The sequence below is a fragment of the Heterocephalus glaber genome, unplaced genomic scaffold (genome assembly GCF_053883595.1).
Source record: "Heterocephalus glaber isolate CG9 unplaced genomic scaffold, H.glaber_assembly_v1.0 deba00001757, whole genome shotgun sequence".
Taxonomy (NCBI): domain Eukaryota; kingdom Metazoa; phylum Chordata; class Mammalia; order Rodentia; family Bathyergidae; genus Heterocephalus; species Heterocephalus glaber.
Window position 1 is genome coordinate 4380159 of NW_028258454.1, and position 12100 is coordinate 4392258.

The window sequence follows — 12100 nt, forward strand, 5'->3', positions numbered from 1 at the left end:
AATCACTCATTCAAGATGGAAAGCAATATATATATATATATATATATATATATATATATATATATATATATATATATGTTTCTGTCCTTGAATCACATCTGCTAACATTCTACTGACTAAAGCAAGTAGGAGGCAAAGATAAGAGGCAGGGACTATCCACCTACCCACTTATCCACTTAGGGGAAAGAGGACATGCAAACAAGGAAGCCATTAAAGGCAGCTATTAACACAATATCAAAGTCAGCCCTGCTACCACAGTGTACACAAGCCTACCTGCAAAGCACACCCACTACCCATAGAGGCCACCAAAAGTCCCACTGAAGCTCAGGCCATGATTTTGTAACCTGTATCAGATTTAGATGTGGCTCCTCTTTATTAGGAGACCTGTAAACAATAGGACAAATGTGTGCACCACAGTGCCCATCCTCTGCCCTCAAGAACTTTGACTATTGCAGCATTTCCTGCAAGAGCACCACCACTGTCTTGAGTTTTCCTCCATACTGCAGATCCCCACTCTGCAATTTGTATACCATTTCTCCAAACTCATACTTTTTGCCTCAATTGAATCACTTGTGCTGAAAGTTCAGCAGTTTTCTTCAAAGTTTCTGGCAAGTGGATACTTGACCGTTTATTGACGGTCCTGTGTGACACAGGATTTGTCCCACCATTCTTTTTACTTGAAATATCTGCCATCTATTCCAATATATTTGGCAATTTCTCTCTTTTCAACTGCTGCATTGTTTGATGTGTGGTACCAATTAGCAATTGCACACATAATTAAACTAAATTGTTGATAATGTAAACAATTTTATATTTTGGTGCAAATATATAACTATGTATTTGTGTGGGCCAGTGCAACTACTTCAGAATCCTTGGCTAAATCATCAATTGTTAAGACACCACCCAATTTCAGACACAGTAAAATGTGAGGAATGTTGCATTTTAGAATTGGAGGAATGAGGGAGATTTGAAAATAATCAGCATATATAAATATTTGAGGTCATATGTCTAAGTTACTTTTCTCTTATTGCTGAGACAAAATACCCAATAGCCAAAGTTGAAGGAGGTAAAGTTTATTTGGCTTACAATTCATAAAAGTTTCGGTCCATAATTGGTTGGCTACAAAGCAGGGTGGCTTAGCAGAGGAGAAACAATTTATGGTGGCCAGAAGGTAGCAAAGCAACAGGGGACTTTGGCAGCTTCTTTTTGTCCCTTTTATGCTCTAACTAGGTGATAGATTAGGGCAGTGCCAAACCAATCAGTAGGTTGATTTAATAATCACACACCCTTAATCCCAGCATTACACATTCTAGATTCTGTTACCTCTGAAAAAAGCCCCATCTAAAACTGCGTGAAGCTATGGGGGACATCTAGACACAGCCATAACACCATATGAATGCTTGATATTACCTATGTAGGGAGTCTACATAGAAAAGAGGTCTTAGAATTGATCCCCGAAACACTACAATATTTACAAAATGAGGAATATCCACCAAAAGAGATATAAATTACAGCTAGTGTGATGGAGGACAAAAATGAGAAATGGTGTCACTTCGCTCACATAAAGAAATACTCAAGAGCAGGAGTAGGTGGTTGGCTCTGATGTTGTTGGCAGTGGGAGGGAGAATAGGACTGAGAAGTGATCCCTGATATGCATCAATATAAGGGGATACTGATGACCTTGACAAGAGCCATTTCAGGGAGAGGCAAAAACTTGAGAGGCATGGGTTCAAGAAACCATGGCAGATCAAGGAATGCAAGAGGTGAGGATAACTTTTTAAAGGATTTTACTGGACAAGAGGGCTAAGAAATAGAGCAGTAGCAGGAGGGTGCTGTCAGGCCGAGGGTGGCTTTTGAAGATGAGCAGCACTGCAGTGCTTGAGCCTAATGGAACAGTGAAGTAGAGAGGACAAATGTGATCATGTGAGAGAGAGGAGGTCAGTGCAAGACTGTGGTCTTAAACCAGATGAGAGGGGATAAAGCCAGTGCCAAGGGAATGGTTTGGCTAGGGTGAATGCAAACAAAGTGTGCTCATTTAAACAGGCATAAAGGTTCCGCATGAGCCGTGTGTTGCTGGCCAGTGTGCAGTTTCACCTGTGAGGCTTCTGGGCTCTGAGTGGGGCTGCTTTTCAGGGTTGTGGACAGTGGTGTGGAGCTGTTCTTCAACAGAAACAGAAGGCATTGACTATATCCTCCGGTAATTTTTTAGTAGAGTTAAAAAGCAAGAATGTCAACACATTTAGTACAAAGATCTAATTAGCTCTTAATAGTAATTTATGAATCAAGTAGCACCTTGTTCATAAAATACAGGGAACTGTGAGGAGCTGAACAGAGAAGGTGGGCTTTGTAGCAAGAAAGGAGCTAGAAATAGCAGATTAGTTGTTGCAAATTTACTTTCCTCACAGAATTAAAATGGAGGGAACTTCTTTATCATCCAGCTCAAGTAACTGAGGCCCTTCTGATTGGTTCCTTGTTGTTTTGATAATTGGCCTCCTTTAAATTCATTTGAGTTATGTGGCACCTGGCATAAGTGACTCCATTCTAATCTGGTCTGGTCTATTGGGTCTAGTAGATCTTTTTATTCTATAAAGAACTTGCTGGACTTATTTCAAATTAAATGCTCATTGAATTATTACTTTATAAATGAGATCTGGGAATGGATTTTGAAATTTTTTTAAAAAGATTATTCTCCAGTTGGTCAAGTTGGTTTTGTTCTATCAGGTCTCTGGGAAGACCCTTACATTAGTCAGCTTTTCCATCACTGGGACACAATGGTTGACACTCACGATTTAAAGTAAGAGAGGTTTAATCTGGCTCACGGTTTGGGGGGATTCATTCCATGCTTAGTTGACTCCAAAGAAGAAAAGTCATGGTGAAAAGGTGTGGTGGAGTAAAGCTGCTGAGTTCATGCTGGCTGTGAACCAGTGCAGAGGAATGAATGGGGAGAAAGGAATGAAGGGCCACACATAGTATCCAAGGTTGTGCCTCCAAGACCCACCCTGACATATCCAAAAGTGTGCTCCACCAATCTTCTGGGTGGTCTCAAGACAATGAAGTTGACATAATCAAACTTAACTGTCACAATCCTATCAGGAAGGAATGTGACCACTGAGACTTGATTGGTCTGAAAGTTTGTTATCGTTATGTAGGCTGCATCCTTCCTGCATAGCTCATTCCAATCTCATTAAAGAGAAAATTATAAATTAATAGCAGTTCATGAACAATTTGATTTCCATTTATCCCCTTGCCATTTTGAGGCATGAAACAACTATAAGTTTCTCTCTGTACTCAGTAAATGGTGGTCTTCACATTTCTTATGACTACTCTTGCTTCTTCTTTGAGAGAAGCAATTTCAAAACATCTCTTTAAAAGAAAAAAATATTAGGAAGAATAAATGAAGAGTAAATTGATATTGATCTGCTTCATTTACACAAGTCACTCTTAAACAAACATATCATTCCATTTTTCCTTTTTTTGCATACAGTTCACAAACTATGCCATTCAAAGGTGTTCTTTCAATGATCCATGGTACTCTTATCCCTGAACAGCTTTAGTAAGTGCAGTTGCATCCTAGCTCTTTTGCTGTGTTGATTTCAAGTTAATGACTTGAGATTTCAGCTACTGATACTGAACTTTTCTCTTTTGGACAGGAAAGCATGCATTCAGCCTCAGAGAGGACAGGACAGTGCCAGGCTGGGAGGGATGGAGTAGCAGAGGGGCAGATGCTGCCTGAGCCTCAGTGACTCTTCAGAGTCAGCTGTGCTCTCTGTTTTCCCTCGAGTCACCTCAGTCCAGCCCCTTCTTCATTTCACAGTGCCTGTAATGTTTCCAATGCCAGGCTCTGCATAGAAACCGTAATTTAAACAAGCATGAGTTCTAGAAACCAAGATGTCCTTTCTGATGCAGGTCTTAGGACCAGAGGGAGAGGTTTCAGGGTATTATTCCCTCTCCAAAATGTCTATCTTGCTACACAGAGCCTGAGAATGCTCAAGAGAATCTCTCTGTGTATACAACATTATCATATGCAACCTGAGACACAGGAAAGAATCAGAAATATGTCTTGGGTATCCTTTAAGTTTTAAATAAATTTCTACATGAGCTGGAAATAAAGTATGTCTTTAAATATGTGTCAAGGATTTTGAGATATGAAATGTGGCCATTTAGATTCAGGTTCACAAGGTCACCTGATTAATTCACAAGTCCACCCTTTCATCTTAGACAGACATCACATTGACTTGAAGAGTAACAGTTGTTGCTGTCATTTCATAAATATTCCAAACCACCAAAATGCACACAAATGGGGTTTCACCCAGTGCGTTCTGGTGATCCTGCCTGCATTTATGTTCTAGGAAGTCCCACATATTTGTATTTGAAAATCACCAGCTCTATATACCATAGAAGGGTTATGGGTTTTTTGGTTTGGCTTTTTAGTGGCACCACCTCAGGGCCAGATGCTGTGTGCTTTGCAATGGAAGAGCTCTTAGGAACACTACTGAAAGCAATGGGTACAACTGCCATGAATAGGTAATTCCGTTAGTATGTGGGTGTCACCATGCTCAAGGGCAGGGGTGCTGGAGATAGGCCATCTGGTTCAAATTCCTGCTACCTGCAATAAATGTGTGCCATGTAAATAAACACTCAATTGTGTCATCCAGATTTACTTTTGTGCCCTCTAAAATTAGTGGAAAGTCAAAAGGAAAAACTGGGATTTTATAAAATATAAAAAGCAATCCATTATTATCTGGAATTTATCTTTTTAGGGGGAAGGACAGCTCCAATTATAGGAGGCATGAGGTCACTCCCACCCTCCCAATATGCTGTCACTGCTCTTATTACTGTAAAGTAAAAGGATCCCAAAGAGAGTGCATAGCTGCCTCTCTGTGTAGGAGTCGCTGTCTTTCAGGCCAATGAAAAGAAGAATGGAGATTCCATTTGATCACAACCTCAGATAATGGCTTCAACCAAGGATACATTTTTGAAGAAAAAAAAGTAAAAGTAGCTGGAAGAATCTAACTTGCTTTACAGACATTTCCCTAACTTTCTAAGGATGTGTTTTTATGTAGTTTGGAAAATTAAAAATTCCATGATATTTTATTTAAGCTCTTACTCTGAAAGCACATCATTTGTTAAGTCAGGCCCAAGAATTCCATTTAAAATATTAGCCAATAGATGTGTTGGCTGAACCTAGATAAATAAAATACAAGGGCAAAGGGCCAGGTATTTAGCTCAGTGGTTTCACCACCTGCTGTGCAAGCGCAAGGACCCTAGTTCGATCCCTGGTATCCAAAAAAACCCCAACAACAACAAAAAACAAAAACAACAAAAACAAGGGCATGAAACATTCAAACATATTTAGGAATTCAAAAATTTTACTATTACATGGCTGTGGGGAAAAGGAACCCTTCTACATTGTTGGTGGGAGTTTAACTAGTACCATCACTATGGAAATCAGTATGGAGATCCCTCAAAAAGATAAAACTAGAAATTCCATTCAAGCCCACTATTCCCTTCTAAGTATTTTCCCAAAAGAGTTAAAGATTTCATTTTACATTGATACTTTTTTTTTTTTTGGTACCAGGGATCGAACTGAAGTCCTTGTGCTTGCGCAGCAGGAGCCAAAACCACTGAGCTAAATCCCCAACCCAACAGTGATACATTTGTAGTCATGTTTATAGCAGCACAATTCATAATAGCTACATCTTGGAAGCAGTCTATTTGTCTATGAACAGATGGATAAAGAAACAGTGGTATTTACACATAGGAGTACTACTCTGCCACAAAGAGGAATAAATTCACATCATTTGTAGGAAAATGGATTCACCTGGCAACCATGTTAAGTGAAATAAATCAGGCACACAGGCTTAAATATCACATGATTTCTCTTATATTTTATATAAAAACATAAATAAAGAGAAAAATAAAAGATAAGTAATAGGAAGTAGGGAGATAGATTTCTCTCAATGGGAAGGGGATCAAGACATGGAGTGGGGAAGAAGAGAGGAAAGAGGTGAAGGGGATATAAAAAGAATTAAGACCATGTACCAACTCCACACAGGGAATGTAAACATTATGTACTACCAACATGTACTAATAAAAAATAAAAATAAAAAACCTCACCATTAAGTTATGATTGTTTATGAATTCTTAAGGTGAATAATGATGATGATAATAAAATAATACAAAAAATGAGTTTTTATAACTTGCTCTTCTCCATGGACATTGGTATTAAATTTTCAGTCATACTAATTTTTGTCCTTGGATCTCAATTCTTTTCATAATACTACATTCTCATCTCACGCACACATACACATACACACACTCCTCTCTAAAAACAAAAGTGCAAATAAGAAACAACAAATATTTCTAGAGATTTTGTTTGACATAGTTATGAATGTTCATAATTTCACATGTACTAAAATCAGTCTTTTTATTGTCACCAAGTATTTTGAGAGCTCACACTGTATCTTTGACACTACATATCATCAAGCCAAATTAAACATATTTATTCTCTCAACAAGTCCTACTGAATGCAGAGCCTCCCTTGATAAAGACAGTATGAAAATCTTCCTGCTTTGCAGGACTTCTCTATACCATCTTTCATAATCCTGACCTGTGGCTAAAGATCAGTTAAATGAATGGGACAATGTATGTATCATGTCACTGCACAAAATGTTTGGTGCATCTCAAAACTCTCCCCTTCCCCTCTTTTTATTCCTAGGCTGAGCCTCCTGAAAAACACATTTCTGTGTTTCTGTCTACTTTCCTAGGAAACCTTTCTTGACTGTTTGATTACACTATCTAAACTCAGTTCTAACCCACCCCTTGGAACGTGTATTAACCACAGTAATCAGTGCTATATGACACCAGAGTAATCAGTGCTCTATGATGTAATATTACATAAACAGCGGCTAAACCCAGCAAACACCTTTATCTTGCTCATGGCAAGGACCAATAAAGCACTGGTCCTGCTCCATCCTGTGTCATCAGGACCCGCAGCTCCTCCAACTGTCTCAGCAAGCAAAGAGAAGACACAAGGAAGACTCCCCACGCTGACCCACTTTGGACTGGGAGGTAACATCATTTCTGTTCACATTTCCTTGGCAGAAGTCCCCCAGGTGATCCCCATTTAACCACAGAATGTCTGTCCAAGAACAGGAAAAGGGAATAGACATTGCCTCCACCACAGAATTGTTTAAGTATTTACATGTTTCGGCTTTGAATTTTTTTTTTAATGGACTATAATTGTGTCTCTGCCACAGCCCAAGCATGCTGGGACAGTGGAGTAAGTTTCCAAGAGAATGAAGAAAATATCCAGAGGTGGCTTTTGTGAGGGATTAGGTACATTAAAGCTAACTAATGGGCACAACAGGAAAACACAGGGTTAATTCTAGTTTACTATCAATGGAATGTCCACAGCACCTCCTAGCCAAATCCTACAGGAGGTGTGTGTAGGTCAATAACACTGCCTGTTAAAATCCATGACAGACACAACTTAGTTGACAAAGCCACCCAGCAGGTTTAGTGGCAGCCAGTTAGATGGATTGCTCAGCAGTTCTCTAGGTTACCACAGGGAGGGGGTTTGTAGATTAGATTATAGCTTTATAGATTAAATTATAGACTTATAGAGTAAGTGTGACATTGTTAGCTCTGTTTAATTGTATAACCAGAGTCCAAGGAACAGCTGACTTAGCATATTAGCAAGAACACAGCTGCTACAGGTAGCACTAGTCAGCTCAGTTATCCAGACATTTCAGTCTCTGTCTATTTAGAATGCCCTTGTGACTTGTCAAGAGTCGGGAACAGAAAAGGGGTATTTCATGGACATGGCTCCAAATGTCCTAGTTTTTCTTAGGGATGATATGCCTTATGATCTACACACTCTCTTCTCTGACTGCAAAGTGGTAGCCTATGGTTAGTGATTTATTGATTAATTGATTCACTCATTCATTCAGAATGCATACCAGACTGTACCTTGGAGAGATTAGAGCTACTTCCATATCAAGTTGCAAACTCCTACAAGACAGAGCTCACAGAGCTGTTTATTCCCACTCTCAAAAAGTGTGTGTGCTATACAAGCTCAACCATGTAAAAGCTCAACCAATATAATTTCATACATAAGAGAACTTACTTTTTCATTACTTTTTTAAACCATTAAGTTTATTTCCTGAAAAGTTAACTCAGTACTTACTGTAAATCCCAGTTTAAATAAGTGATCTCAACTAGTCTCACACCAAGCCACCAGAAATGTTAGCATTCAAATCTAGTGAATTCTTAGACAATAAAGAGATACAAGAGTCTGGAGGTTTATCTAAGAAGAGGGCTGCAGAATCATTTTGCAAAATGTATTTGACGTCAAACATCCTTTTGTTTTTATGTTGCTCTTTCTGTTTTGGTTATGAAGAGCAAATATGTCTCCCCGGCTTCTCTGTGCCCCATCTCCATAATCAGCCTGTGGTCCCTCTGTCCTCTCTGCTTCTCAGACCCTAAGTGTATATCTCAGCTGTGGCTGCAAAGACTGGGAGGGTGACAGGAGCTAGGACGAGTAACAAGGAGCATTTCAGGGAACATTAGCAGCATACAACCCATTACTTTTCTTTCCTTTTAAGTCAGCGCCGCTGCCAAGGGCAGATGAAGCACTTTCACTACAGGGTTTGCTTCGGAAGGAAGAGCAAATCTCCATGGAGCTGTGCTGCCGGAATCTATTTGCTTGCAGGTAGATAAATGTAAAAGGGCATCTCTCCTCTTGTCCATCATAAGCGGCTTAGAAAATAAAAAGGTCATCTGGCCTCAGGATTCATTCCCCTACCTCCACCTATGCTTCCTAAATGTATTTTCTAAACTACTGGTAGAGGTTATTTGTAATTAGTATGTTCATTCATTCAATCAACAAAGTTTTATTGTAAGCCCACAGGGAGACATGCTGAAGAGTTGAAAAGACCAGTTCTGAAGCTAGACAGATTGTCTCTGTGTCTCAACTCTGACACTTTATCTCTGAGTCTCAGTGTTTTCAGCTGTAAAACAATAGTTCCTGTCTTAGTACCAGCAGTTCTCACTTTCTGGAGTGCTCCTCTTCTAGAGAGGCCCATGGTTAACTGAGTCATCTCCTTCAAGACCTTAATGGCCTCTCATCCTACACTAACCCTACGTGGACTCCTGACCCTTCTTTCCCTGACTTTTCCCCTTTTCACAGTACTCATGACATTGTAACATGTTATCTACATCACTTACTTATTTTGTCTACTGCCCATAGTCTATCTCCTCCTGCTAGGGTGTATTATGTATCTCAAGAATGTAAACAGTCACTGGCACATAGCAATAATTTTGTAATGCAATAATGATTTATCATCTGAGAAGAGATCCATCAAATAATGGGTTTATTTGCAGAAACATGATCCTTTTGGTCACTGAAATAATAAAAGGCTCACCAAAAAAGAGAAATCAAAAAATAATTGCAGTCTATGCCTTATTAATTTAATCTTCAACAATCATTGTAGCTAGATAGATATAACTAGCCCAAAGTTGTGACATTAGTTCGTACTAGAACCCTGGGCTTATTCCTGGCTTCTTTAGACTGATTTTTTTTCCACCATATAATGCAGTAGGAAAATAAAAAAAATTTTTGAGTATGGCCATTTTTATTTTTTCCTGCTTTCAATCAACATATTAAATTTGATGAGCTATTCAAGAGGAAGGCTAAGTAGAAGTTTCAATCATAATCAACATAGAAAAAAAAACTTCTAAAATTGAATTATGTGAAGCTCCTAGTAGTTAGTTCAGTTAGCTGCAGACTGAAAGAGTTTCCTCTCTATGACATTTTCCTCCACAATTTGTATTGAAGGCAGATAATCAATAATGGTGAAAGTGCTTGGCTTTAGGAAGTTAGACCAAATGCAATTGCCTTTGCTTCCCTTGCATATTGCTTCATGCAAAAGCTCAACATTGACAATCTTAGCCTCTTCTCTCTGTTCCTCAAAGCTGATGCTCTGAAAAAGGATTCATAGGTAAGCACTTTTGATCTGCAAGTGTGGCTCTGCTAAGAAATTGATTTCTCTTGTGTTTTTGTTTTCCTGAGAATTGGAGATAATCTTTCAGTATTTGACAAGCTCTGGCATCTGTTCTTCCTGTATTCCTAGCAACAATACAGTAATAGGTAGAATCCCCCAAATTTTATCTAGAAAAAATTGTGTCATAATTATAATTAAGAGGAGAGGAAGCAACTTGCTCTACTCTCTTAATCCATAATGCACTTAGTCCATTATTGGGCTACTCTAACAAAATACCATAAATTGGCTCAAAACAACAGAATTTATTTCTCACAGATCTGGAAGCTGAAAAGTAAGATCTAGGAAATGGAAGACTTGCTCTCTGGTAAGGGCTCGCTCTCTATTTCATAGATGGCTTCTTCTCACTGTATTCTCACATGGCAGAAGAGACAATCGAGTTACCTCAGGCCTCTTTCATAAGAGCATCAATCCCATTCATTTAATAATGACCTCGAAGCACGAAAGTAGTGATGTTGGCAACTTATTACAGGATGTTGTTATAATTGTGCTATTTTAATATTGTTAATCTCTTATTATGCCTAATTTATAAATTAAATTTTATTATAGGTATGTAAGTAGGAAAAATTTTATTATAGGTATATAAACAGGAAAAAATATGTACACATATATACACACATATACATATATATCAGTCCTATCCAAAGTCTCAATATCTACCAGGTGGCACAAAACATATCCACTATGAATAAAGGAGTACTGCAGTTACTCAAAATTATAACAGGAGTCAGTGAGCCTCAATAAGAATAACTGCAAAAAGAAAAATGGAAAGGGTTTCATTCAATTTGTAGAATGAGTAGGATGTTTTGGAAGATACAAAAAACATTCATTGTCCACACTTAGCATGCCTCTATTTCTCCCCATCTCTGCCCACCCCCCAATTTGGGAGGAGTGTTCTCTCCTCTCTTCAGTCTCCACTGAACTTAGTACATACCTTTTATGATATATCATACCACGGTGAACTGCCATTAGTTTTCATATTTCCCCTTTCTAGATGATGATGTGGGCTTATAAATATATTTATTTCACGATCATTTATTGAGCACTTCTGAGTGGACAGTTCTTGCTTCGCTTGTCTAGCATCTTTCCTGTTCTTCTGGACGGAGCACTTCAGATTTCCTTTGGGGATCCTCTGCTTCCTAGTCCGTATGCTTTAGATGGCTCTAACCTCTAAACTTGGCTTTGAGGGGTGGCTGGCCAGGTAACTCAGAATTTGTCATGAAAGTGACACATCCCATGTCCAGAGTGAGTGGCGCTGGGGATAAGCACATGATTCCACCCTGTCAGATCGGAGCCGGGGAACTTTAGCCCCAGGACTCCCTTGTTCTTGGAGTTGCTACCTAGAAAACAGGATGTAAGTCTGAAAGATTTAAGTTGGTATGTTATCTTTGATAGTGAAAATGGATCAGTACAGGAGAAAGGACAGAGACAGTGTTCTGATAGTATCATTTGAAGCTCTGAATAGAATTGTGCTTGAATATCTACTTCTAGACTTTCCAGTTATCTAAGTCCATAAGTGGCCTTAATTGCTTAAATCAGTTGAAATTGCCATTAAATAAGGACTAATACTGATGGGTCCTGAGTATACAGAGATGCCACCATCTTTCCGTAACAACTACAGAAACCCTTTGTCCTGGCCTGCATGGTGTAAAGAGAGCCACATATCACAAACACAAGGTCACTGAAGAGTATGTGGGTGTCTGTCTCCTCGGAGTGGCACTCACCATAAGCTCAGAATGACCTGTCACACTAAATATCCACTCTCATGACCACATCCTTCAAGTTCCAGGGAAATACACTTCACATTTACTGCCTTACAACATCCAGAGAACAAAAGGTGGTTGTGTGACAAAGGTTAAGTAAGACTGTCAGTGTGTCATTGCTAATGTCACAGAGGAAGCAGGCTTCTAGACACAGGGAGGACGTGTGCAGCAGAAGCACTTAGTGCAGATTAACCTGTGATCCTTGCTCCAGGACAGAGCAGATGCAACAGACTTTTGTATTGTAGTAGCACTGTGTGTTCATTTCTTCTTCTCTAT